Source organism: Podarcis bocagei, assembly GCF_964188305.1.
Source record: "Podarcis bocagei genome assembly, chromosome: 11".
Lineage (NCBI taxonomy): Eukaryota > Metazoa > Chordata > Lepidosauria > Squamata > Lacertidae > Podarcis > Podarcis bocagei.
In genome coordinates, this window is record NC_138136.1 from 53,814,823 (window position 1) to 53,842,543 (window position 27,721).

Sequence of the window (27,721 nt, forward strand, 5' to 3'; positions counted from 1 at the left end):
GTACTTTATGGAAAAAAGAGCCTTTGCACATGCACTGTGTGTGTGTGTGTGTGTGTGTGTGTGTGTGTGTGTGTGTGTGTGTAGGTGCAAAAATGGAGCCCTGTTTATGTTCAAGAGAGTCATTTAAGGATCTCCTTTGGAGTTTTCAAAAGGTTGTATCTAATACTGTCATCTCAGTATGTGATTATAGGTGGATTCCAACACTAGCCAAATAATGAAAACGTATAATAAGATGTATAATTACCGCAGATGAGCTTGGTTTAATTTTACCTGCATGGTTCTTATTTATTCGGTTTAGGTCACTTTTTCTATGCCTGGGAAAGTTATTTATTACTTTGAGAAAGGCATGGTAAAGGACAACCAGTACATTTAGAACTGAGAAGAGAGAGAAAAAGATAGGTTGCAGTAAGTGAGGGGATGGGAAGAGAAAAAGAAACCATATATATTCTCTCTGTAGGCAAAGCTGGTTGTTTTAGAGAAGTAGGTAAAATGAGAAAGATAACCACTATGGCGAGGAGAGAAAAATGTACTCAGGTGAAAAACCTGGATGTTGTTTAGTCGTTTAGTCGTGTCCGACTCTTCGTGACCCCATGGACCAGAGCACGCCAGGCACTTCTGTCCTCCACTGCCTCCCGCAGTTTGATCCAACTCATGCTGGTAGCTTCAAGAACACCATCCAACCATCTCATTCTCTGTCGTCCCCTTCTCCTTGTGCCCTCCATCTTTCCCAACATCAGGGTCTTTTCCAGGGAGTCTTCTCTTCTCATGAGGTGGCCAAAGTATTGGAGCCTCAGCTTCACGATCTGTCCTTCCAGTGAGCGCTCAGGGCTGATTTCCTTCAGAATGGAGAGGTTTGATCTCCTTGCAGTCCATGGGACTCTCAAGAGTCTCCTCCAGCACCATAATTCAAAAGCATCAATTCTTCGGCGATCAGCCTTCTTTATGGTCCAGCTCTCACTTCCATACATCACTACTGGGAAAACCATGGCTTTTACTATACGGACCTTTGTTGGCAAGGTGATGTCTCTGCTTTTTAAGATGTTGTCTAGGTTTGCCATCGCCTTTCTCCCAAGGAGCAGGCGTCTTTTAATTTCGTGACTGCTGTCACCATCTGCACTGATCATGGAGCCCAAGAAAGTAAAATCTCTCACTGCCTCCATTTCTTCCCCTTCTGTTTGCCAGGAGGTGATGGGCCCAGTGGCCATGATCTTCGTTTTTTTGATGTTGAGCTTCAGACCATATTTTGCGCTCTTCTCTTTCACCCTCATTAAAAGGTTCTTTTAAAACCTGGATGAGTAATAGTCAAAAGTAAGCAGAGAGTGCAAAATTGAAGCTTTTCTTTGGATAACTGGTCGTCAGAAACACTCTTTTGCCCGATAGCAGATTCCAAAAAAATTGTTTGGGGTTTAATCAAATCTGAAATTTCTGCAGATTGCAACCAAATGTTCTTATGCCGTTATTTATAGACCTCTGAATGTTTGCATTCTGTGAACACAGTTTGCACCACTGGGGTTGCCAATTAACCAGAAAGAGACCATCCTACTGTTCTGTACATGTCACTGTGGTGGAATCAGTACATCAAGTTCTTCACCGCATGGAGCGAAAACATTATTGCCTGCTAATGTAAAGTTGCTGTTAAAGGCACAGCTGCAGCAGTTAGTTGAAAAGATCACAAACCTATGTAGCATTCTTTTCTATAGCAAGGCATTCCCAGAAGCAGCTCACTGAGTAGGGAGGAGTCACCACGCTAGCCTCCCAGCAGGTGGGTTGTTGTTGCTTACTGAGTGGGATGAGGGGAGGTCAGTGTGGTGCAAACACACTAACAGGAGCATCCGATTGGCTCTGCTAGTTCTTTTGCACTGCACTGAACTCCCTGCTTTCTTGTGCTTTCCCTCCCAATATGCAACACCTGCAAGGAAGCTAGCTTGGTAGCTCTGTCCCACCCGATGAGCCACTGTTCCCATTATTATACTACAGATGGGGGATGAGTTGAATCTATTTTCCCATTTGACAATGCCAAAAATGCCTTCCTTTATAGATTCTTGTGTGTGTGCATGCTTTGCAAAGATATAGACTATCTGCTTGCTTGCCTTCGCTGATTTGCCATCGTGGGGTCAAATGCAGATGTATCCAACTGCAATAAGTACAATAAAATTTCACTAGCTAAGAAGTAACGAAATTAAAAGACGCACAGTAACGCAGCAGTAACGAAATTAAAAGATGCCTGCTTCTTGGGAGAAAAGCAATGACAAGCCTAGACAGCATCTTAAAAAGCAGAGACATCACCTTGCCAACAAAGTTAAAGTATAGTTAAAGCCATGGTTTTCCCAGTAGTGATGTATGGAAGGGAGAGCTGGACCATAAAGAAGGCTGATCGCTGAAGAATTGATGCTTTTGAATTATGGTGCTGGAGGAGACTCTTGAGAGTCCCATGGACTGCAAGAAGATCAAACCTATCCATTCTGAAGGAAATCAGCCCTGAGTGCTCACTGGGAGGACAGATCCTGAAGCTGAGGCTCCAATACTTTGGCCACCTCATGAGAAGAGAAGACTCCCTGGAAAAGACCCTGATGCTGGGAAAGATGGAGGGCCCAAGGAAAAGGGGACGACAGAGGACAAGATGGTTGGACAGTGTTCTCGAAGCTACCAACATGAGTTTGACTAAGCTGCGGGTGGCAGTGGAAGACAGGAGTGCCTGGCGTGCTCTGGTCCATGGGGTCACGAAGAGTCGGACATGACTCAACAACTAAACAACAACAGCTAAGTAGTATTATGGACATCAACTGGGGATAAAAAAAGGGTGGTGAAGAAAAAGCAACCAATTATATCAATCAGAACAAAAGCGGGACATATCATGTATAGCCTAAGTTTTTCTTTTTGGTGTGGGGGCGGCAGACTTTTCACCATACTGACATCATTATCATAAGATGCCAATGACCCATTTGGTCCAGCATCCTGTTCTCACAGTGGCCAACCAGATGCCTGTGGGAAGCACTTGAGGACCCAATTCATTTCAACCCAAAGATTTCAAAAAGAATAAATTCAACAAGGAGCTCCTACTCTCTAGAGAAGCTATACTGATAGTTATTCCTGTCTGACTTGGTCTGTCCTTTCAGCCCTAGTCTCTTTGAGAAGGCAAATAGCTGAAAGAAGAGATCAGTTTAATGAAGGAGGGGAGAAAATGACTTACAGGCTCAGTGAAAGAAAGGGAACTATAGAGCCCTGTTACAGTATAAAGTGGCAAGCCTGAAACTTCTCTAAGCTGACAGCGATATGACATTCTTGCAATCTAATGGCTATTTGACATGAGTTAAGTGAGTTATCTTGGCCCAGCACTTAGCTGACATTATACAATCCTGACCTGCAATAACAGGCTTTCTTGTTAGGAGTCCCGGTAGAGACATCAAGGGAATCAATAAGGGAGACAGGACTGGCTTCTCATGAAGACTGTAATCATCCCGGGCCCTAGAACAAGGATAGGCAATGTGGTGCCATCCACATGTTGCCGATCTACAGCTCCCATTGGCCCAAGCCAGGAAATTGTGAGGGATGATGGGAGTTGGAGTCCAACAAGACCACATTGTCTACTACTGCCCTAGAATAGCCCTTGTTGCCTGCAGTTAGAATGCAAGCTTCATTATCCTGAAGCCCTCTGGGTTTAAGGAATCAGGTACAGCCACTATTTGGGCCTGGAAGGTCCAAGAGAGGGGAATAATGACACCCCAAGTGGTATTTTCTCCCCCTCTGAATCTGTCTCCGAGCCAGAATGGATATAGAAGCCTCAGAACATGTCAGAAAAATATATAAGAATATAGAAGTCTGTTGGATGAGGCCAATAGCCCATCTAGTCAAACATTTCGTTCTTATATATTGGTCAACCCGAAGCCTATGGCCATAAGCAGGACTGGAGCGCAACAGCACCCAGCCCACTTATTATCCCCGGCAGCTGTTATTCAGGAACATATGCTGGTAAAGGGTGCTGTAATGGTTAGCATGCTGGATTTCACTGGGGAGATCTGGTTTTGCACCCCTGATTTGCCATGAAGTTTAATGGATAACCTTGGTCAGTCATGGTCTGAGCCTAGCCTACTTAAGAAAGGATAATGGCACCAGATCTAGGGGTTGTATCCAGCTATGTTTTACTCAGAGCAGACTTATTGAAATCAATAAACCCAAGTTAGTCATGCCCATTATTTTCAATGGGTCTACTTTGAGTTGGCTACAACCCCTATTCTCTAAGCTCCCGAGCTTACACCACCAGCAAATACCCCTTCTGCATTTAGATGACATCATTCATGCTTTGAAAAAATATTGTCATTACATTCTCCCATTTACCTGGTCCACTACACTACTGCTTATTGGATTAGCATGGGTTCCCACCCACTTGGGGGTTTTTTTCTGAAGCAAACCATAAAGTAGCAATCCTAAGCAAATGTTTCATTTCTGCCTTTGGGCTCTTTCAGATGACCAGTTTAGTTAGCTTTCATCCTGGTTTGCTTTCACAAAGCAAAACCTACATAGAAATATAGAACTGCACAGTTGGAAGGAACCCTGAGAATCATCTAGTCCATCCGTCTGCAATGCAGGAATATGAAGCTGTCCCATATGGGGATCGAACCTGCAGCCTTGATGTCATCAGCACAATGCTCTAACCAACTGAGCTGAGAACTATTTGTTGGGAAGCTGGAATACAAAAACCACCAATAGATATGCTGTCTCCCTACAACATCCTACTGCTGTCTAAAGCAGTGTTTCCCAACCACTGTTCCGTGGCACACTAGTGTGCCGCGAGATGTTGCCTGGTGTGCTGCGAGATGTTGCCTGGAGGGAGGCGGGCGAGTCGGGCGGCGAGAGGCGGGGCGGCGGCGGCGAGGAGAGGCCGCCCAGCGCGGGGCTCTTGCCGTCTGCCTGCCTGGCTGCCTGTGAGCTCGGCGGGCAGCGCCTCCGTCCGCAGTGCCCGCCTCGCGGCTCTCATTCCCTGCCCCTGCCAAAGCTCACCCAGCCAAGCTGCGCTCTCCTTCCTGCCTCGCTTTGCTGCCTCCCCCCCCACCCCCAAAGCTTGGAGGTTCCCCGGCAAGGGGGAGGGAAAAAAATGGAAACTTACACTTTTGTGCGTCCCTCCCGGCGTGACGCTGCGTGCTGACGTCACGGGGCTGTAATGGTGGTGTGCCTCGAGATTTTTTTCATCAAACAAGTGTGCCTTTGCCCAAAAAAGGTTGGGAAACACTGGTCTAAAGAGATCAAACAGGTCAATCTCTATGCAAACTAACAGACAGAAATCTGATGTCTAAACGTGGCAGCCTTTGGAAACCAGAGCAGGAGCAGTTTCAGTCTGCCAGAACAATGCTGCTGACCCAAACATCCCTATTCCTCAAATCAGGAGCTTCGAAGGCAAGCTTCACACACCTTTCACCCCACACATAGTTGTCCTCACACCATGTTAAAACCACAGCTCCAACATTGTTAGAGAAATATACTAGCTTCGCTGCTCACATTTGCCCCTGGTAACCAAAAGGGCTGGCAGTAACCAGCTTTCAAATTTTCCCAATGTGGTGTTGCACTGGGGCACTGTGGGAGATTTAAACAGTAATTCAACTCAGCCACTCAGTGGCTGCTTGGAGCACCACTGCTGAACATTGCCAGGGAGGACCCACCAACAGAGGTCTCAGCATGTCGGTGGAATGCCAGGGGTATTGGACCAGGTTCGCCAAGCATGCTTCTGTCTACAAAGCCTCGCCCTTTCATCTGCCCCACCTGCCACAGTTCCATTTCTTGGTTGGAACCTTGAGAACTCACCCCACCTTCCTTTAATGGAGAGATTTTCATCTTCTGTTGTTTAGTCGTTTAGTCGTGTCCGACTCTTTGTGACCCCATGAATCACAGCACGCCAGGCACTCCTGTCTTCCACTGCCTCCCACAGTTTGGTCAAACTCATGTTGGTAGCTTCGAGAACACTGTCCAACCATCTCGTCCTCTGTCGTCCCCATCTCCTTGTGCCCTCCATCTTTCCCAAAATCAGGGTCTTTTCCAGGGAGTCTTCTCTTCTCATAAGGTGGCCAAAGTATTGGAGCCTCAGCTTCACGATCTGTCCTTCCAGTGAGCACTCAGGGCTGATTTCTTTAAGAATGGATAGGTTTGCCTGCCTTCATCCAAACACAATGGCTAACCCAAAACACTTTGCTAACTGAACTGAGTTGCAAGACAATGAATGGCATTGTGTGCTACCTTCCCAACACGAAAGGTGAATCTCCTTTTTCCTCTCCCCATACCACACGTGCATCTCCCCTACCCTCCCTCTTCATCCTGAGAAAATATGAGCACATAAAAATGGAAATAGAAATGTTAATTTATATTTAGGGCTTAGTGGAATCAGCCTTGTTTTAATTACAAGATGCAAGTCTCAACTTAGCGTAATTTAATTTTTCCTTAAGATTTATGAGGCTGAGGCACACGCGCACACACACACACACACACACACACACACACAACCCAGTTAAGCTGGCACATTAAAAATGCTTTATTGGGAGAATTTCCTCTGTGTAATTTATTGCACAGATTGGGGTTGCTTGGAGGGTTGGATTGCTGTTGGATTTTATTCATTTTTGTTCCCCTTCTCCCCTCTTTTTAATTGTATGAGAAATTGAATTCTTGTCCTTGAAGTAGAATTCTGGGATGGGGGCCTGTGAGATTCCACAACATCCTTGTGACCATTCTGGATCAAAATGTTAAATACAAGCGAAACGATAAAAAAGTGGGTTTATTGCAGTGGCGTAGCGTGGGGGGGTGCAGGGGGGGCCGGCCGCACCGGGCGCAATATCTGGGGGTTAGGGTTAGGGGGCGCAAATTACTTGCCTTGCCCCGGGTGCTGACAACCCACGCTACGCCACTGGTTTATTGGAGCAAAACATTTTTTCTCCTCCTCCTCCTCTTCTTTTGTTGCAAATTCCCATTTTTCTTTGCAATGTGCTCAGTGCTACATTTTCTGCATTGCTGATTAAGTCTAGTGTCCTTGCCGACATTATGATAAGTCACAAAGCTGTTTCTCAACAGCTGGAGGAAAAAAAATGGCACATTGCTTATTATTGCCAGCAAATGCAGAACATAAAAAGACACAGAAAAGGTAGGAGGGGGTGAGATGAACAGAGGAAAAAGATGGAAACTTGAAAGCTTGAATTGAGTGCCTGAATTACGAGGCAAAGACATGAAATGTCTCAAAGAGGAATTCTGCACTAAGTAGCAGTCCTTGAATAACCTTGTTTAGCAAATTGCAATGATAATAATAAAAAAGCCACTGTGTATAATCCAGTTACAAACAGCTCACAGGCTTCATTCACAGAGAAACAGTGTAATGAGATTAAACCATGCAAGTAAACATGTCTGGCGGTAGTGTATTGGGTGGGAAGGAAAACGCATGAACATCTGAATGGGTAAATAATGGAAAGTAATTAAGAACGCCAATTGATGAAGGTGGGAGAAGAGAAGAGAGCAGTTAGGAAGGGCAAACAGTGGGACAAAAGATGAGGCTATAGCTCAGAGATAGAGCATAGTTCTCTATACTCAAATAGGTAAATTTCAAAGTAAAGCACTTGGGCTCTCCTTTGTTTAGCGCTGCTGCACAGGACTTGAACTGAGTGGGTGAGTTGGATATGGAAATAATCATATGCATGGTTAGCTCTGTTCAGACATAACCACTTCCGAACTGGCGAGGAGGTGGGGTTGCGGGCTTCACGCCTGCCCCACGTGCACGGGGGCTGGTTTGCAGCCTCCGCACATCTGAGGGAACTCCCGGCCGCGTCACAGCCCAGCCAGCCAATCGGCTGGCTGGCTGGGTGTGGCTAGCCTATTTAGTGCTGGAGCAACGAGGAGATCTCCCTCTTTGGCCACTTCTTCAATCCGGGTAGTCCGTTAAAGGATTCCGGGGGTGGGGGTGGCCCTGTCCGAAGCCTAAGGAAGTGAGGCCCAAGAGCGGTGACCCCGGGGGAGCTCCTAGTTGATGTGCATCAGCAGGACTCCCTCTATTGGTGGTTAATCCTTCCCGGTCTTCATGCATGCAGGCTGAAGCCGGATAGACTGTTAGGACCAATGCCTAAGCCAATACTGCTCATTACCTGCAACCAAGAAAGTTGTGGCCTATTTTAGCCTATTAACCTTAATTGCTGGTGTCATGTGTCTTTATTTCCTCTGGGGTAGGCAGGAACTCACCACGCAACCAAACAACGCTTTAGGAATAAAGTGTGGAGGAACGCTAATGCCCCTGTCCTCACCTGCTCCACTCTCTAAATGAAAGAAGGAAGTTCTTTGGTTTATTAGAGCAACTTTTCTCACTCAGGTGGATTTTGTGATGCTAAATCAGCACTCATCTTCATTGAGACAGAGGTGGTAAAATAAAACAAAGGAAATTATGAGTTCCATCCTTTAAAGGTACAAAAATTCAGTTGAATCTGGCTGGGAAGACCAGATATGTGCTGTGGGAACTAACTGATGTAGCTCTTTAGGCTGAGTAAGGTGCTCAGAAAATCAAAGAGTCAGTTGAACTGCCAGCCCAGAAGAGAGGGCGGGGGAGAGCAGGTGAAAAAGAACTAGATAGGTTTGTGGAGGACAGATGTTAATTTCTGCTCAGGAGAATGGAAGACAGAGACTCTTTATCTCCCTAGAAGTAGCATTGCTTCAGAGATTCCATTACGGAGTGCTAGCCTGAGTTTCAGTTCCCAATAACCCTCTGTCACCTATCACATTAAAAGAAAAAGAAGATTGTGGATGGATAAGGCAGAAGGTGATGAGGCACCCTAAACAATCAACCACATTTTGAGCAAGAACACACAAAATCAAAAGGGGAAAAGATAGCAGGAAGAGAAGGCCACACATTTGAGAAATTGTGTTCTTCGCGAAAGCAAACCAAGGAATCGCACAAACAACTGGGTCACATATTAGCTTGGCCCTTGCCTTCCACACAGAATGTGGGGGAGGGTCACTCATTTGCAGGACAAATATAATATGAAAGGCAGCAGTGCACGTATTTACAGCATTTTGGCCTCACAAATAAAAAATTGTATTTCATTTATGAAAATTTATATGCCTCCTGATTCTAAACATAAAACACAAACCTCAGTGTTTTACAAAAGAATTAAACAATGGCATTATCAGTAAAAACAGTTAAAAACAATTTAATATTCAAAAAATTAAGCTCAACAATAACCTGAAAATGACATTAAAACGTATGAACATTCTATGCCTCTGGATAGGCTTGCCTAAACAAAAAGAGGTTTAACGCTCACTCTTCCCAGTGAACTTTGGGAAATGTAGGCCTGGGAGGGATCGAGGGGTCTCCTAACAACCCTCAGCAACCATAAAACTACAGTATAAGTAATACATTATTATTATTATTATTATTATTATTATTATTATTATTATTATTATTCGTTCCCAGGATTATTTGGGAAAGCCATGGCTGTTAATGCTTTAAACATATGATGCGGATGTGGTCAGAGTGAGCTGAGATTCCTGGCCTTTCCTCCCTCTTCTCATCCTCCTCTCCCTGTTCTGCTGGCTCAGAGCAGAAAGGCCTTGCTCCGTCCAGCAATAACAGTGTACTAAACATCCTCGTTGCAATGATTCCCTAGCAAATACAAGCCAGTATTCCCCTACATCACGCTGATATTTTTTTTTAACTGAGGGTTGACTTTTCAAAAGGTATTTGGTTAAACTTTACATATTGTTTTTTATTGAAGCTATTGTCAAGAATGTAGAAATCTCTGACATTTAAATGACATTTTCTAACCGGCAGGAAGAGGAGACCTGCATTCTTTTCGTGAGCTATTTCAATTTGAGTGCAGATGTTGAAATGAGCTCTCTGCAATGGGTTGCTAATGTTATTTCTCTTGCACTTTGTTTTGTTTATGAGAAAAGTACCTAAGTGATCATAATTATGAAGAGAATGTGGTGTGTGTGTGTGTGTGTGTGTGTGTGTTTGTGTGTACACACATCACATTGCAAAACATCTGAAGAGCCTTGCTGCATCAGATTCAAGGTCCATCTAGTTCAGTGAGAGCCAACATGGTCTCTCCAAAAGTTCAGCTAAAGCTCCCATGATCTCTGGCCATTAGCCATACTGTCTGGGGGCTGATGGCAGCTAGATTCCAACAACCTCTGAAGGTTGTTTACCCCTGCTCTAGGTCATTGAAGCCCATAATCAACTAGATATATCTGAAAAGACAACCAAAAGAGAATGAAGGCAACAAAGAAGCATTTTGTGATGTTAGCCCACACCTGCAGTCTGCAGTGGGGCAGCCTAGATACCTCAGTGAGAACTGGAGTCCACTTGTGGTTGTTGCCGTTGCTTTGTTCCCAAGAATGACTCAAAGGGACAAGCGCAAAGAATTACTAAAACGACATACAATAAATGTTGGGTGAAAGATTTCCTGTACTGTTGACTAGATGACTCTCAGGATCCCTTCCAACTCTATGATCAAACAATCAACACACACACACACACACCTATACAAATAAAAGACAGGTCTGGCAGATCCCGCCTCGCTAAAAGAGGCCACAAATACTTTAAAACCCTTCAGACTAAGGGTCAAAAGCCCAGTGAAAAGGAAAGGTTTTGTCTGGTGCCAAAAACCAGACAAAGAGGGCATCAGCAAGCCTCCTTGGGGAGAGCATTGCACAAGCAGGGAGCCACTACAGAAAAGGCCTGTTCCCATGTTGCCACTCTCTGGATCTCCAGGAATGGCTATCCCACCATTTGAAAAACAATTCCACAATGCCTGTTCATAATCTCTGAAGCCACTCATAGTTTCATGAAGCAGAACCAGCATCAAGGTTAGGCATCTGCCAAGAGTCCTCAACATAGCAGGGGGTCCCACTGACAAGAGCTTCCTGAACTGACAGCTGCCTATGTTCCAGTAATCATAGCACCAAAGAAATGAACAGCCCTCCAGGGCCGGCCCTACTGTTGGGCAGAATGAGGCAGCCGACTCAAAACAGGACAGGACAGACAATTGAGAGTCTGTTGCCCAAAGGTCCTCCAAAACCTAGAGCCAGTGCCAGCACTGTCATGAAGCATGGTAGACCTGCCAACCTCCCATTCATGTCCCATGACCTATCCAGCTTTCACACCAAGCAGGCACATTCTATTTTCTTTTTCTATGAGATCAAACTTCAAAAGAGTAAATAATTAGAAGAATTGGATACACCTTATATGCCTTGAAAATCCATTTCATTTTCTACTTTAAGGGAATTAGGACCACTCAACGATCATTATGCTATAAGAGGTTATGAAACAGTAGCTGTACAAACTGCAGATTTATAAATATGTAGCATATCCTTCACACCCAGACAAATTAGTTTTTAGAGAGCTCGGAAGCGGGAGGAGGGGATAGTTCAGCAGCACAATTTATCAGAAACATTATCTGGATTTCAGCATGATGTTCTTTGAAGACATCCAACACAGGAAGGTCAAATTCTTCAGGGATATCTCCTGTTCCGATTCTCCTCTCCCCAGTTATTCTTAGTAATGCCACTGTCGTAGAGACAACATCTGAGAAGTTTAGGTGCGGTGCGGCATCACATTAAGATTCTGCATTCAGCAAGGACCTCTTCACCTTGAAGAGTGTTACCCTCCAAGTACCCTCATGATCGCTTTTGAAATAATACATGTAATGTTCTAAAACAGGCAATTTTGCACTTTTGAAAAAATGAAAGTGATTGCCGTTTGCTTCAGTCAGTTGAGGTTAGATGCCAGGGAGTATCGGCTCACCTTGGTTGTTCTACAGCGTCGGTTAAGCACTGAACTGTGACCTGTTGTTCAGTTATTAGACTTACAGAGCATGCAGTGAATGAGAATAATGATGGATGAGTTTTCTCAATGCGGTGATATACATGTTGCTTCATGTCATATACCCAGCCAGAGAGTCTCTACCCTCCACTTTCCAGATAGCCTTCCTGGAATGAACCTTGCCCAATGACACAGAGGGCCCATTCATATGAGCTCTCCAGCTCTTCTCCCTTTTCCAAGCTGATCTGAACTGAACCCAGGGAAACCAATTCATCAACTAACTTTCAAGGTTCATGTTTAGTAGAGATAAAAGGTTGTAGCACATGACTTGGATAAGCAACAAGTGATTTAGGAAGCTGCTTCTTACAGAGGTCTGGAGTCTGATGAACTTGAGCATTGATTTGTATTCTTGACAGGCTGGTATTTAAATCCCAGTTTAGATGCAACCTCAAAATCTGGTTTCATGTCTGCAAAATGGGGAACAACTATGATCTGCTTCAGAGGACCACCAGGAAGCTTAATGAGTCATGAAATTATTATCACCTACCTTTTGACTCATGTGAGGTTAGCTACTGGTTGATAGCTACTAAAAACATTTGACCCAGGATAGTTGACTCAATTTTAAATTCCAGATTTGATCTTTGAATGGATAAGCAGCTCACCCTTAAAAGCTATTGCTATGATTCCACCTACTCAAATAGCTTTAAATATTCAGAAGCACTCTCTCCTCTGAACACAGTCCTTCCAAGGAGAAAAAAACATCAAAAGTCTGACTACTTATGGAACTGGGAAAACTCCTCCTTAAGCATGATGATCTATCGTTGACATTTGAAGCACACTCACACTGTTCTGAAATACACATATGCACCTGAATCAACCAGGAGGGCCACAATCAGAGCAAGATAAAACTAAACAGGTGTGGAGCTGTAAGGAGACATTTCAAGATGCAATTATGCAAAAGTATCTTTTAAACCAGAGTTCCTTCCTATACCACAAGAACTGAACTGTCCATCACTCTTTAGGTCAGAAGAATAGTCTTGTCAGAACAAACACTCTGTGAGGTGAGTGGGGCTGAGAGACTTCAGAGAAGTATGACTAGCCCAAGGTCACCCAGCAGCTGCATGTGGAGGAGTGGGGAAGTGAATCCGGCTCACCAGATTACGAGTCTATCGCTTTTAACCACTATACCACACAAACTGATCCTGAGCTAAAACCTTGTACCTCCCTTTCCCATCACCCTAGGAACTTGATTCACCATAATGGAAAACATGTAGGTTGACTCTAAAGGACTACATTCTTGTGAGCCTTTAGAGACAGATGGTGTTTAAATTAACCAGTCTGAGGACAATCTCACTGCAGACTCCACAATGGAAAGAGTCTGCCTTGATCAGGGGTGGGGAACTTGTGCTTCCCTAGATATGGTTGGCCCCAAGTCCCACCACCCACAGCCATCGCAGCCAATAGGATGGGATCAGGTGGGCCACAGGTCCCCAACTCCTGATCTAGGTGGTTTCTGAGGGCACTACCTCTACAATTCATTGGAAATATTTAGAGGCAGAATCTGCCCAGCAAATCAATGCTATCATTGTTGCTAAGGTAACTTGTTTTTTCTTGAGTTTCTTTCTCAATATGCACTCTATTTTGATAGGAGGGACGCAGGTGGTGCTGTGGGTTAAACCACAGAACCTAGGACTTGCCAATCAAAAGGTCAACGGTTCGAATCCCCGCAACAGGGTGAGCTCCCGTTGCTCGGTCCCTGCTCCTGCTAACCTAGCAATTCGAAAGCAGGTCAAAGTGCAAGTAGATAAATAGGTACCGCTCTGGCGGGAAGGTAAATGGTGTTTCCATGCACTGCTCTGGTCCGCCAGAAGCGGCTTAGTCATGCTGGCCACATGACCTGGAAGCTGTACACTGGCTCCCTCGGCCAATAAAGTGAGATGAGCGCCGCAACCCCAAAGTCGGCTACGACTGGACCTAATGGTCAGGGGTCCCTTATTTTGATAGGAGGCTCTTATCCTTCATAATGCTGAGCTCCTCCTTGCCAAGTGTTCAGTGCAAGTATTCAGTAGGGGCTTACTCCCAGGCAATAGGGGGTCAGGACTGCAGCCTCTCACTGGCATGATTTCACAGTTCAGTATAAACTTGTCATGCTGTCTCATTTCCATCACTCAGGCATGAGGTGGGGACAGTTTAGGATCCTGTTGATATTTTGCACTCTGTGTCCTGGATTGTATGAATGTTTCCTGCCACTTAAACACATACAAGTCCCTTTTAAAATTTGCAAAGTACATTCAGACAATTGAAATACAGCTCTCAAGCTAATTTCCATGTGAAAGAAGCAAGAATGAACAATGCATTAAAATTCACAGCAGGAAGCAGATTAAGGTTGCATTCCTAACCCCACTTATCTGGGAGTGAGCACCACTGAATTCACTGAGACTTCTGAGTAAACATGCTTAGAATTGCAGCCTTAGTCCCTATAGCCTGCCTCTTCTAGCAATGAGCAACTTATACAAAGTTGACAAACAAACAACCAACTTTTTTTTTGGGGGGGGGGGAGCAATGAGGCACCTGTAGAGGAAGCGCCAATTATGCATCAATACATTTGCAAATAATGTACATTGCAAAGCATTTAAATTTACCTTTTAAAAATAAGAAAACCCCACTTTTGTTACAGAGAGCCAAGGCAAAAATCATTTTGTGCCAAAATGGTGGCCAGGAAGGATAACTGTCAGTCTTGACAGTTTCCTCTGGTATATCTATTAGAATACAAGCCTGGCCAAGTTATTTTGCCATTTGAGACAGAAATTTTTACAACTGCCTCTCCCTAGGAGTAAAAATCCAACGACAACAAAATAACTCACAATTTGCTGACTTTTCATGACATGCAGAATTAGCTGTTGATGTGGCCACCTCATTCTGTCCAATGGTAGAGCTGGTGGCCCTTTCTGGAAGCTTCTCTGATACATGCATCTCTAGCTGTCTCAAAAATCAAAATGACTGCCAGACACATTTTCCGGCAGGTACGTCAGGCAGCTTTTAAAACCACCTGGGGCTCTTTAACCTTACTGCCTGTAAACCATGTGGCATGAATAAAATTGCTGAGGGAGACTCATAATAATCAATATTAAATGCATTTCAGAGGCGTCCTTGAATTAATTTGCCTCAGAAATTGCTCGCATCTTCCCCCACCCTTCTCTCTCCTCCTAACCTACAAAAAAATATAATGTATTGCTATCAGGATAACTGGTGAACTCTGTTGCATCATTTCCTGCCAGCTCCCTGCACTTTAATTGATCAAAGACACTGACCTGAGCCAACAGCCTCTATCATTACCACAAAGAAGACCTGAGAGAGAGAGAGAGAGAGAGAGAGAGAGAGAGAGAGAGAGAGAGAGAGAGAGAGAGAGAGAGGATCGATTGGAATTCTGAAGGATACCACAGAGGGATGGATGGCCGGATTAAAACTTAACTACTTGCATTATCCCTAATCAATTAGGTCTTCACTCATGTAGCGCTGCCGCAGTATGACACCCAGAAATCAACAGGAATGAAGAAGAAAAGTTGCCACAAGAAAATGTAAGCAACAAATTTGGTTAAACTTTGATGTTTTGTTTTTTGCCTAGAAATAGAAAGAGAAGAACTTTTTCTACAACCAGGGGTGCCAATTGGAATGAAATATTAGGGAGGGGACAGGTAAGATCCACCCTGCATAATCAATCACAAAATATGGCACATGCACATTGTTTGAAGGGTAATGCCCATCAACTTTGCCCCCCCAAAAAACCTCAAATATTTTATTTGAGCCCTTAGGAGTTGGCCCCTATGTCTACAACAGATGAAATTCTTCCAGTTAGAAACAATGAAGTTCTGCTTCTCCTTATGGCCCTAGCATTAGGCATAATGAGGCAACCACCTCAGGTGGAAAATATGTTAGGAGAGCCCAGTTCCCCTGACAGAGCTATAATTGTGAGGGTTCCCTGGGATTGTTAAACCACTTTAGGAATTGTTTTTCTGTGAGGGGAATGGGGGGGGGGCTCCTGATAACTCAACACCCTCAGCAAACCACACTTCCCAGAATTCTTTGGGGGGGGGGGAAGCCATGACTGTTTAAAGTCATATTGTAGCAATTTTAAGTGTATAGTGTGACTGTGCTGTCAGAACCACATTTTAAAATTGGCCTTGGTACGTGTCCCCTGTTGAGCTCCAAGATTTATCCATTATTCTCAACTAATGTGACAGGAAGATATGAAGCTACCTTATACTATCACCTCTCCCTATAGCAGCCTGCATATGTCTTAAGATCAGTCCTCAGGGGGGAGGGGGGGCTTTCTCCATGTCCTAAGTGGATTAGTGGTGCTGTGGGAGAGGGCACCACATGCAAGCGATGCAATTATGCATTCTGTCCCACCCTGGCATCTGTGCAGATGAAGTGAGGGTTGTAAATATTTTTAACAAAAATTATTGCAACAGCCATCCATGGATTGAGTCTCTGCTTTAACTGTCAGGGGATCTCCAAGTTGACAGTGGAACCACACACAAGATTCCTTAACTGGAAGTGCCAAGGCTCAAAGCAAGACTTCCTATATGCAGAGCATGTGATGCAGCAACCTAGAGACCATGAAAGCAAGGTTTGTGGGGGAGTGAATACAGGTGGACTACTCCCATTTTAAACTGAGAGCGCCTTACATTTTCTCCCCTCCCTCTCATGACACAAGAATTTCTTGCTGAGTCAGCCTTGCTGGAAGAAGCATGAATGGCAGACTCATGATTTATAGCAGTGGTTTGGAACTTCAGACCTGGGGCCAAATGTTGCTCTCCTAGCCTCTCTCTTCAGCCCTCAAGACTCTCCTCAAGCAACACCTCTCACCAGCCCAGCTGTGCACCCTCAAGTGGTTTTGCCTACATGGAACGTGCCGTTGAGCAGTGATAATGCCTCTTACTTACCTGGATAAGGAGTTGGAGGTGGACCCCAGTATACTCGGAGGTTAAGTCCCGATAGTGCACCACAGTCCCAAGAGCAATGCTAAAAAGGAGTCAAATAGTCCAACGGTTCCAAACAGGTTCAGGTCAGTGAGAAAGGTTTAAGGTCAAGCCATAAGGCTCTGCAGAAAATTCAAGTTTTGAATCTTATGGTCAGTCCTAAAATTTCACTCCAGTGGAGTTCCTGAAGCAGCCAAGCCATGAACCATCAATGGAGAATGTTAGCAAACACAGAGTCTCTGCCTTGCTTCCCTTTCATTCCTCCCAATCTTGTTTGACACACCTGAGCTTGCTCCAGCCCAGTAGCAGTGCCTCTCCACTTGACAAAACATGTGATCCTCACCTGAGCTTAATCCAGCTGAGTGATCACAACTTCCTCCCAGACCTAACAAGCCCCATGATCTTCACCTGATCAACTGGTAAACTGGGCTGTGTTCTCCCACCTGCCTCAGTCTCTTAAAGTGTACTTCCCACAGTTCCTGACACCTCAGAGCATGCCTTGTTCATGGAAACGTGGGCAACACTGGTTATGGTGAGATGTCCCCTTTCGCTGCTTCCTGTGAACTGTCAGCTGCCCCTTCAACATCCTCTGATGTCCCATGAGTACCTCTTAAGTCCCCAACCTCCCCTCCCCTTCTTCAGCTTGTCATGTCGTGTACCAATCTTGACTACACCCCTCGCCAGGATCTTCTTACCCTTCCTCACTGTCCTGCCAGTTCATGACAGTAGGAAACTGTTGACATAAGAAGAGGAGGAGGAGTTGGAGGAGTTTGGACTTGATATCTCACCTTTCACTCCCCTTAAGGAGTCTCAAAGCGGCTAATAATCTCCTTTCCCTTCCTCCCCCACAACAAATGCTCTGTGAGGTGAGTGAGGCTGAGACACTTCAGAGAAGTGTGACTAGCCCAAGGTCACCCAGCAGCTGCATGTGGAGGAGTGGGGAAGCGAACCCGGTTCACCAGATTATGAGTCCACCACTCTTAACCACTACACCACACTGGCTCTGTGGCTGGAATGCACACAACTATACAAAAATGTGAGAGTTGCATCTTTGCTCTATCCACTTTTGCTTCTGGCTCTTATATATTCTTAAATGATTGGATAAGCAAGAACAGCATGTCTCTTCTGCACAGCATGGAGGAAAAAGAGACCTGGTAGCCCAAGATAATTTGGAACGTGCTAAATTTTGCTGTACCCATTCTCCATAACAACAGCCATTATTTGTTTCCTACATAGTACATTATTATATAATATATAAAAAGACTTGTATGTGACTGTGAGGAGTGGAACATTTAATGTCGTTGGAGGGGTAATAATACCTGAATAAGTAGCAAGTTAATCTTGGCCGCTATGCAGTAGCAGGAGTTGCTAGCGCTTAACAAATTGACTAGAGTAGCTTATCAGTTATAATAATTGCTGTGCCTCGCCTACTTTCAGTGGCCCTGCATTAAACAGTGGCATAACTATAAAGATTTTAAATCAGCCTCTATGGTATACAATCCTCTCCCCCTGCAAACCACCCCTCCCACGATAATCTCAAATGTAGCACTGAGAAGTTAAAATGCCGATTTTGTATTAAATCAACTAGCCCAGTGGTGTCTGTGTGCAAGGACATGCATTCTCCATTTGTCTAGTGAGCTGCTTTTGATTGGGCATAGGGAGATCTAAACACTGCCATCTTTCTGTACTCAATAGAGACGACTTCATAAACATTTTGTTTCTGACACTAACTGGACTTCAATTAAAATCAATAGGAAGCCGGCATCTATTTTCTAAGAACAGTTTAGTAATCTTGAGAGGAAAGCCACAGCTGGCAAAAGCTACTGCAGTGGTAGCTAACATGGTATTCCCCAGATGCTGATGGACTCCAACTCCTATCAGTCCCCAGCCAGCCCGGCCAATGGTCAGGCACGATGGGAACTTTAGTCCAACAACATCTAGAGGACTTTTGAGGGGCCTTGTGCCAACAGACAAGGGTACCAGGGACTGGAATGAAGAGGCAGAGAAATGGTGGAGATCAGGGGAGTCTTTAGCATATGAGGTGCAAAAATCCACCTAGTGCCCCCAAATTATTGAGTCTGACAAGCACCACCATTGTGGATGACAAGCGCCACTGCTGGTGCGGTGTGTCTTTGGTAAATGAGCGCACAAAGTCAATATATTTCAGTAATACCTAGGTATATATGTGTATTGTTTTTCTAGCTTGATCAAAATTATTTATTATTTCATAACAGGTAGATAGTTAAGAGCTTAGGCAGCTTCAGCAGCGGGCACCTGGTGCCCCCCAGAATTAGGCACCCAGGTGCCCCGCTCCCCTTGCACCGCCGGGTAAAGACGGCCCTGGTGGGAATCTAACCCCGCCCTTCTCCTGTAGCTGACAGGACGGAGAGAGACAGTATTGAAGTGCAGCCAAGTTATGAGGGAGATAACGACGCAGAGAAGGGCAAGCAGCCAAGCTATGCTGAGTTAGGAGAAGTAAGGGAGGGCAGAGAGCAGCCAGTGAACATTTCAATAGACAGCATAGAGGATCCTCAGTCTCCTAGGATGCGATCGTCGTTGAGAGTGCAAGAGCAACATATGCAGCGACTTTTGGCAACAGGAGGCTTCCGTAGGGGCTGGTGCTGTTGGGGAAGGGGGAAGGATGAGGACCCAGAGTGAGCAACTCTGCCATGGAGGAAAGACTGGAATTCTTTGTCTGTTGCCACATAAATAATAAATCATAAGTAAAAGCTTTCTTGTTTCCTCCGGCTCCTTGAAACCATCAGGAAGGAAGGGAGAGACTCCTCAGGCCTGACAGAGGGCGGGAGCAAGAAATGTAAATGTTTACCTTTGCATGGTGGTCTAGTTTCTACACACACACACACACACCCTTTGGGAAGAACCATATCTCAGTGGCAGGGTATCTGCCTTGCACACAGAAAGCCTTAGGTTCAATTCCTGGCAACTCTAGTAGGATTGGGAGAGACTAATGTCTAAAACCCTGCCAGTCAGTGTCGTGAGCGTACTGAGCAAAATACATACCCTCCAATGTGATGTGGCCCCAAACCTGGGACACCATCTCTTGGGTCCGCACTCCTGTGTGAGTCACATGACCCACACAAGATCACAGACCTGGAAAAGGCACTTGTTTTCATGCACAGCACCTAAAAGCATGCGTTTGGGGCTGCTGTGCAAAATCACAGAACCCCCTAAAAAGCTTTATCCAGGGCGAGTTCTTGGCCCAAAATTTTGCTGCCCTGCTCTCACAGGGGAAATGGGATGTGTCGGTTTTCCCAGGACAGTTGACAGGTATGCCAGTGATCAGACCCGGTATAAAGCAGTTTCCAATCTTCTACACACCCCTCTCTATTCTCCACCCGAGAGTGAGCATTCAAGTTTAATGATGCACCCCGGCCATCAAAAACACTCAGAGAGGATGTAAATTGCTTCCAGTAAGAAGAGCGACCTGGGGAGAGTCCTCATGGCTCCTGAGAGCTGCATTTGGCCCCTGGGCCTGAGGTTCTGCACCCCTGCCCTAGAGACACCAAGAGTCTAGTTTCACACCACATCTACAGGGCTGTTGCCTATTGTGGCATGTCCTGCAAATCTGGTTTCGCTACATCAATAGTTACTGCTTTGTGCCTGCATTGCAGGAGCTCGCCCTCACACCCACCTCCTGCTTCCCTCTTGCTCACCTGGCTTCAATCCCCTGCTTGGAGTTTGCTATCTTGCAAACCAAACATTGAGTAAACATCCTAATTGGTGTGATCACAAATTTTCTGCATTGTGATGGGTGGCAGGAGAAATACTGACCAATCACTGGGAGCTGACAGCAAAATGTCAAGACCAGGTTGTCACAATGCACCTGGTAATGAACCAACTTTGAATATAAAGTTGGTTGGGGAGGGCAGGAATCGAGTGAGAATGGAAAGGTATAAACACTTCTGATTAACAACCAATAGCACCAGCTGGAACAGACAATATAACAGGCCCGCTGGAGCACGAGGGTCATATCTGCTGGTGACAGGCCAGGCATTTCAACCTTGTTAACAATGAGATGAAACCTCATTTGCTCGCAACTCCATAGGATGTTCTGCAGACACCTCTTGCAAATTGATGCTAGCAGATGGAATTGTATTTTGCTCAGATTCACCAGCACCAATAAAGAATTTCAAGCGGTATGATTTCCTGTCAACCATACGGGTGTCACATCCAGTGCCATCAAAACAGAGCTAACAAACTGCTAGGCAACAGAACAAGACGGATGTCTAGAAATTTTGGAGTCTTAAGGCACATCAACACGCTTAGAAACAGCATGTGGGGCAGGCACCCCCAAACTCGGCCCTCCAGCTGTTTTGGGACTACAACTCCCATCATCCCTAGCTAACAGGACCAGTGGTCAGGGATGGTGAGAATTGTAGCCCCAAAACAGCTGGAGGGCTGAGTTTGGGGGTGCCTGATGTGGGGTATGGCCCCACAGACTCTGACCATTTCACATATCTGAAGCAACTCCCTTGTCAAAAACTTCCAGGCATGGGAAAGCGAGCAAGGATTCTAAACCAACCGTGCCCTGATGTGCTAGCTTTCTATGTGCTAGGATGCTTTTAGGTGGCCTGGACTCCTGTGGCTATCTCCTTTAAATTGCTCCCATGCAGGCCTGACTAAGAAAAGATCTCCCTCCTGCAAATGACGAGAGGTCATGCATGTTATCTGAACCTGTGAACCATCTAAATTGGAAAGTACCTTCAGCCGGCATCAAATAATTTGAATTGCTCACCTGTAGGGATTGATTCACATTTTAAACATGGCGTCATTTGGTATTGTACTAAACAAATCATAAAATTGCATTTATTTTAAAATCCTCCCCTAAGAAGGCCATACATTTTATTCTTACAGCTACCCTGTGAGATAACTTAAACTGAGAGGTACATGTGTAAATCAATCCATCTGCTATGCCGTTTTCAGGATATCATTACCGCCTACCGATCAAAGCAACACTGATGCTTGAGAAGATGTTTGTTTGTTTTTTCCAAAGGGGATCTTGAGCAATAAGTAGAAGCTAGTTATGGAATATTAAAAGATTAAAGGGATTAAGCCATCAGCATGTAACTGCATAAACATTACTTTTTGTGGCGAATGATTTATGGCCGAAAAACATGAAGCCGCTTTAGGGAGACTTCCATTAAACAAACAGTATTTAATCTATAATCTCCAGAGACTATCTGCAATATTGCAGTGGATGCCATCTAATTTTGTCCCTGGGGAGGTAAATTGTTTTCAATTGATTGGGTTGTTTGGGTCCTGCAGAGGACCCAAACAACTCGGGACCCCTATGCCTGGAGGAGTGCTGATTCCCATACCAATACTCTCAAATTTACCTGGTCAAGTTTCATTCGGCCAGAGAGAGCTAATGTTGTGCCCTCCATATCTTGCTGCACTACATTTCCCATCATTCCTGAGCACCGGCCATGGGGATTATGGGAATTTAAAGTCCTACAGCACATGGAGAGCACTGTGTTGGTTTCCCCATGCATTAGGAATTCTCCCCTGCTCCAGAACCTACTTCTGAATTTTGGCCACAGTTCTTCTACCAGAGGAGAATACAAACAGCTTCTCAAAACTCTCCACTCTAGCTATATGAGAGAAATCAGGAGGGACATTTTACTTCATTTTTCCAAGAGTGTGTGTGCGTTTGCATGGGTGTATTCTCCAATAATAATAGACACATTTCGGACACATACAGATGAAGGATTTGGGGTTGTTTGGGGATGTTGTTCTTTTGCTGCTCCTGTAAGTGATAGGAACAGAAACTGTCTTAGCAGCATGAGCACTATGTTATATTTTCCACAAATGCCCTGTTCTGGGGCATTGTGGGATAATGATGTTGTTGATGACAGCAGCAGCAGCAGCAAAAACAATAATAGAGAATGTTATTTCACACCTGTGCAAATTTTGTATCTGTTCACTCAGAAGTCTATTTTGCTCCCATTTATACTTTGATCTATTACTATTTTTTTAAAAAAGCTTTGAATAAAAAATGATATTTAAATATGAATTTTAATGCATTTACCAGCAAAAAAAACCCCACACAATTTTGTTTAGCATTCAAACACATTTTTAAGGTGAGAGGTGGATCACAAAATTCAGAAACATGTGAAAGCTGAAGGATAATTACTTTCCAATTCAGATATTAGTCTGGAAGGTGTGAATTATGATCAGCTTGTTTAAAAACGGGGACCAAATGAATGGAGAATTATCCGAGTAAGTTCTGCAGAGTGTTGCAACCTGCCCTGGGACTTTAGGATGCTGCCTGGATGCTGCCTTAGAAGTTGTAGAAGAAGAACAGGGTAGAATCAAAGCAAGAGAGGATGTGATCACACAGAGATTATCCCAAAGTTCTGGACCCACTACTCAGCTGAAGATAGCCATTTGTGGTTCAGTTGTCATGGATGCAACAATTGGCTTGGGTCTAATTCAGGATGCTGTTCCTACTCCCCTGTGCCTGCAACCCACAAATTTCATCTAACTAATATATAGCGACCATGACCATTGATAACCTTATCCTCCATGACTTTGCTAATCTCCTATTAAAGCCATCCAAACTGGTGTCCATCCTTCCATCTTGGTGGGGATTTCCATGGTTTAACTATTCACTGCATGGTGAAGTATTTATTCCCTCTTGTTTGTCTCAAATGGTCCAAGATTCAGCTTCATTGGATGACTCTTGGTTTGAGTACTGTGAGATGGGGGCATTATCTCTACCTACATTCTCCACAAGATGGGTAATATCATGAACTTCTGGATATGTATAGAGTGGAGTGATGGAACAGGCTATGGTTTTCCTCCCAAATGAGGATAATAATAAATTGCATTAGTCCATCTCTTTCAGGGTTTGAGACAGCCTTTTCCCAGGCCTATTTGTAGATGCCAGCAGGGCCAGACATATCACCAGACAAAGTGAAATGTTCATCCATGGCATCAGACAATCACCTGCAGCTATCACTCCTGAGGCCCCCCCCCTTGTCCATTCCCTTTTGTTAGAAATCAGAGTTGTGTGTGTCAAAAGCCTGTCAAACACCTCCCAAATGAGCCTGCTTATCTTAGATACATTGGAGGATGCTACCCACTAGCCCATGTTGAAGTAAGATTCAGCTGCCAGTCCACTCAGTATCTTTGTGTAGAAAGGGGATGCACCATCTTGCAAATTGCCTAGAGCACCAAAGTGTCATAAATCCAAGACATTCTGCACTTTCCCTAGCAAAATGACCACCTGCCAGTCTTGACCCTACCCCCCACCCCTCTTTCCGAAAAAGGATGTAGGAGAAATTAAGGGCAGGAAAACTTCCGACAATTCTAACTACTTGTCTACAATGCCATTAAAGGTGAAGGGTAAAGGGACCCCTGACCATTAGGTCCAGTCGTGGCCGACTCTGGGGTTGCGGCGCTCATCTCGCTTTATTGGCCAAGGGAGCCGGCGTACAGCTTTTGGGTCACGTGGCCAGCATGACTAAGCCGTTTCTGGTGAACCAGAGCAGCACACGGAAAAGCTGTTTACCTTACTGCCGGAGCGGTACCTATTTATCTGCTTGCACTTTGACATGCTTTCGAACTGCTAGGTTGGCAGGAGCAGGGACTGAGCAACGGGAGCTCACCCCATAGCGGGGATTCGAACCGCCGAGCTTCTGATCAGCAAGTCCTAGGCTCTGTGGTTTAACCCAGAGTGCCACCCGCGTCCCACCCTACAATGCCATTACTCTTTACAATAGAAAGTGGTATGGAAAAAAAAAGAAAACGAGCCATACGACTGCATAAATTATTAGCAAGAACGAACAAGCCAAAGTGCTGAGGAAAGAGAGTCACGTGGGTGCTATATCTTAGGTCCCCAAATCATTTTTTGGGGGGGAATTCTGCTGGCGAAGATTACAAAATTGGAGATTCAATTGCTCCAAAGAGACCTGTCAAGGATGTCTTAGGAGAGCTGAAACATATTCATTTTCTTATAAGAGTTGCCAGTGGGAGTTCCAATCAAGAAACTATTTTTTTTCTCCTCTCTCCCCTAAAAGCACTTTGCATAAAATGAAGCCTCTGATCCCAAGCAACAACAAAAATAACATGCTGACATCGTCATATACAGTAAATTCAAGGCCTAAATTCTGGTTGAAGTTGAGTAGGGGTGTGTGTGTGTGTACACACACACACACACACACACACACACACACACACAGGGAAAGAGGGTCAAAGACAATATGAGTATAAAGCTGATAAAGGACCTTAAGCACACTGTGGATGATGATGATGATTAACCTTGCAAAAGGCAAACAAGGAAGGGAAAAAAATTCCCTCTTATTTGTCTGATCTCTTATCCTCCCTGCACTTCCCTCCCTCCCTCCTTCCCATGGTTTCTGGCAAAACAGCTGCTGTGGACCAACAAAACACAAAAAAGCAAGACTTGTTTAAGGCTTCTTATCTAGTACTATAGTACTATAAGAAGGTTCGGCTGTTTGGATATCTGAATCTGCGATGTATACAGCAAGGTTTGGGTACTAATTTCCCAAGTTTGGGCAAGTGGCCATGTTTTGTTTTGTTTTGTTTTGTTTTGTTTGTATAATGAGTGTTTGGATAGTGGGACTTGCATGTACTTATAAGAAGGTAAATGATAAAGGACCCCTGGGCAGTTAAGTCCAGTCAAAGGCAACTCTGGGGTGGCGGCGCTCATCTCACTTTCAGGCCGAGGCGCCAGCATTTGTCCACAGACAGCTTTCCAGGTCATGTGGCCAGCAGGACTAAACCACTTCTGGCGCTGTGGTCTAAACCACTGAGTCTCTTGGGCTTGCTAATTGGAAAGTCGGTGGTTTGAATCCTTGCAATGGGGTGAGCTCCCGTTGCTCTATCCCAGCTCCTGCCAACCTAGCAGTTCGACAGCATGCCAGTGCAAGTAGATAAATAGGTACCACTGCAGTGGGAAGGTAAAGGAGCGTTTCCATGCGCTCTGGTTTACGTCATGGTGTCCTGTTGCACCAGAAGCGATTTAGTCATGCTGGCCATGTGACCCGGAAAGCTGTCTGTGGACAAATGCCGACTCCCTCAGCCTGAAAGCGAGATGAGCACCGCAACCCCATAGTCGCCTTTGACTTGACTTAACTGTCCAGGGATCCTTTACCTTTTTTTTACTTATAAGAAATAATACAGGTTCCCCTCACCCCCCCCCCCAAAAAGAGGAAAGAAATCTGCTGCCTGGTTAACTGATCAATAGCATCCATGTGTCAGATCAGAAGCAAGTCCCACTGAGTTCAAAGGGGTATATTCCCAGGCAACTGTGCATAAGATTTCATCCTTTAACTCTCCTTTCTTAGCTCTTTTTAAAGCCGAGACTCAAAGGTCTATTTGGGATGCTGTAAGAGTGTTTTTTCTGCATCAGTTGGGGGTAGGACTAGATAATTTTTAAGGTACCTTCAATTATTTGGTTCTATTTATCTAACTCACTGACTACAGCATGCAGTCTTAGTAATTTCAGAACTTAAAACGGTATCTCACAATTATTTGCAATTATTCAATTAAATATGCAGCTATCCATTATGAGCAATTGAGGCATCTGAATATAGACTGCATTTTTAATCAAGGCTTATATTGGTTTATATCTTGATCAGGTTCCTAAAATTCTAAAAATGAGCTTAAAGATTTTCAAATGTTTCATGCCAGGCAGAAGACCAGCTGCTTAGAGAACCTTGGCAATGTTTTCCTCCTAGACAAGGGGCCCCCCTTGATTTATAGCAGAAAACAATTCTCAAAGTCGTAAAAAGGGAATTACAGGTTAAGAGCAAGGTTACATAGACCCAACATAATTAAGAGTTGGTAAATAGTAAAATAAAACCGTTAAACTTGAGCCACAGGACAAAAGGCCAAGAGCACATGGAAAACAAAGCAACTGGCTGGAGAAGGGGGGAGTGTAAACAGGGGAAGAGGCTTTTTTCCTATTTTATTTTGAGGCTGTAAACTGTTCCTTCCTTTTACTTTGAGGAAGTTTATCCTTCTAAAAAGCTATCTATGATAATGTATGAAATATGCTGGCTTAAATGTAATTATGCAAAGGATTTAAGAAATGCTAGATTCTTATTTCATATAGTTGTAAGAGTTGTATTTATCCTGAAATTAAGTCAGCCACCAGCCTAGCCCCCTGCCAGACAGGAGACGCCAATCGAGCACTCATGACAAATGGTTGTCAGGCCTTTGTTTAAAGACCTCCAAAAGGAGATATTTCATTGATGATGCATGAGAATATGAACCCAAGGTCTCTGACATCTGTTCAAGATAAAAATTTAAAATTATTAACCATAGGGCAAGGAGGGCAAGAGGTGAGCTGGTAATTAAGATTCCTTGTTGAGACACATGTAAGATATATTACTACTTATTTGTCATTTATAGATGTAACAATATATAGCTCTTTGTGTTCCATATAAGGACAGGAGGATATGGGTGTATCTTTTAGGATTGGTTATAGCAATCAGCCAATAGGAATTTCAACCAGGCTGATTGGACAGAGGCAGCCACAGGAGGAGCAAAGGGGGGCTGGATTAAGGGAATATAAGTGCTGGCCATAATGGCAGGAGGCCAGGCCAGAGCTTGGTAACCATGACAAATAAATTATTATTTTAATTTCTCTGTTGCTGCGTTGAATATTTCATTCCAGCTAAGCGTTAACCACAAGCAGGGTGCTACACAATTTCAGTGCCATGTTGATAGTAAGAAATTATAGCAGTAAATAATGCTATTCAAACAACCAGGATTTAAAATATAAATAGAGGGCATTGCAGAAACCACAATGTCCAGAAAACCTAGCTTTTCAACTCTGACCTCTGTGGCTGCGAAACAGACCTGCCTGGGTGCATTTTCAGCAAAAACAGCCCCATTGCCCATGTGAAAGGCAGAGATGTCTTCTTAGCAAATTAACATGTGAAGAGAGCTAGACAGTTCCATAAATGCCTGC

The 27,721-nt window shown here is 44.5% G+C and overlaps 1 protein-coding gene across 4 annotated transcripts in view; it reads right to left on the minus strand.

The window, feature by feature from the left end:
* DCC (DCC netrin 1 receptor) overlaps positions 1 to 27,721 on the minus strand; it is a gene marked incomplete at its 5' end in the record, with an annotated part of 959,801 nt that overhangs the window by 677,926 nt on the left and 254,154 nt on the right. The gene's annotated exons all lie outside the window — the stretch shown is intronic.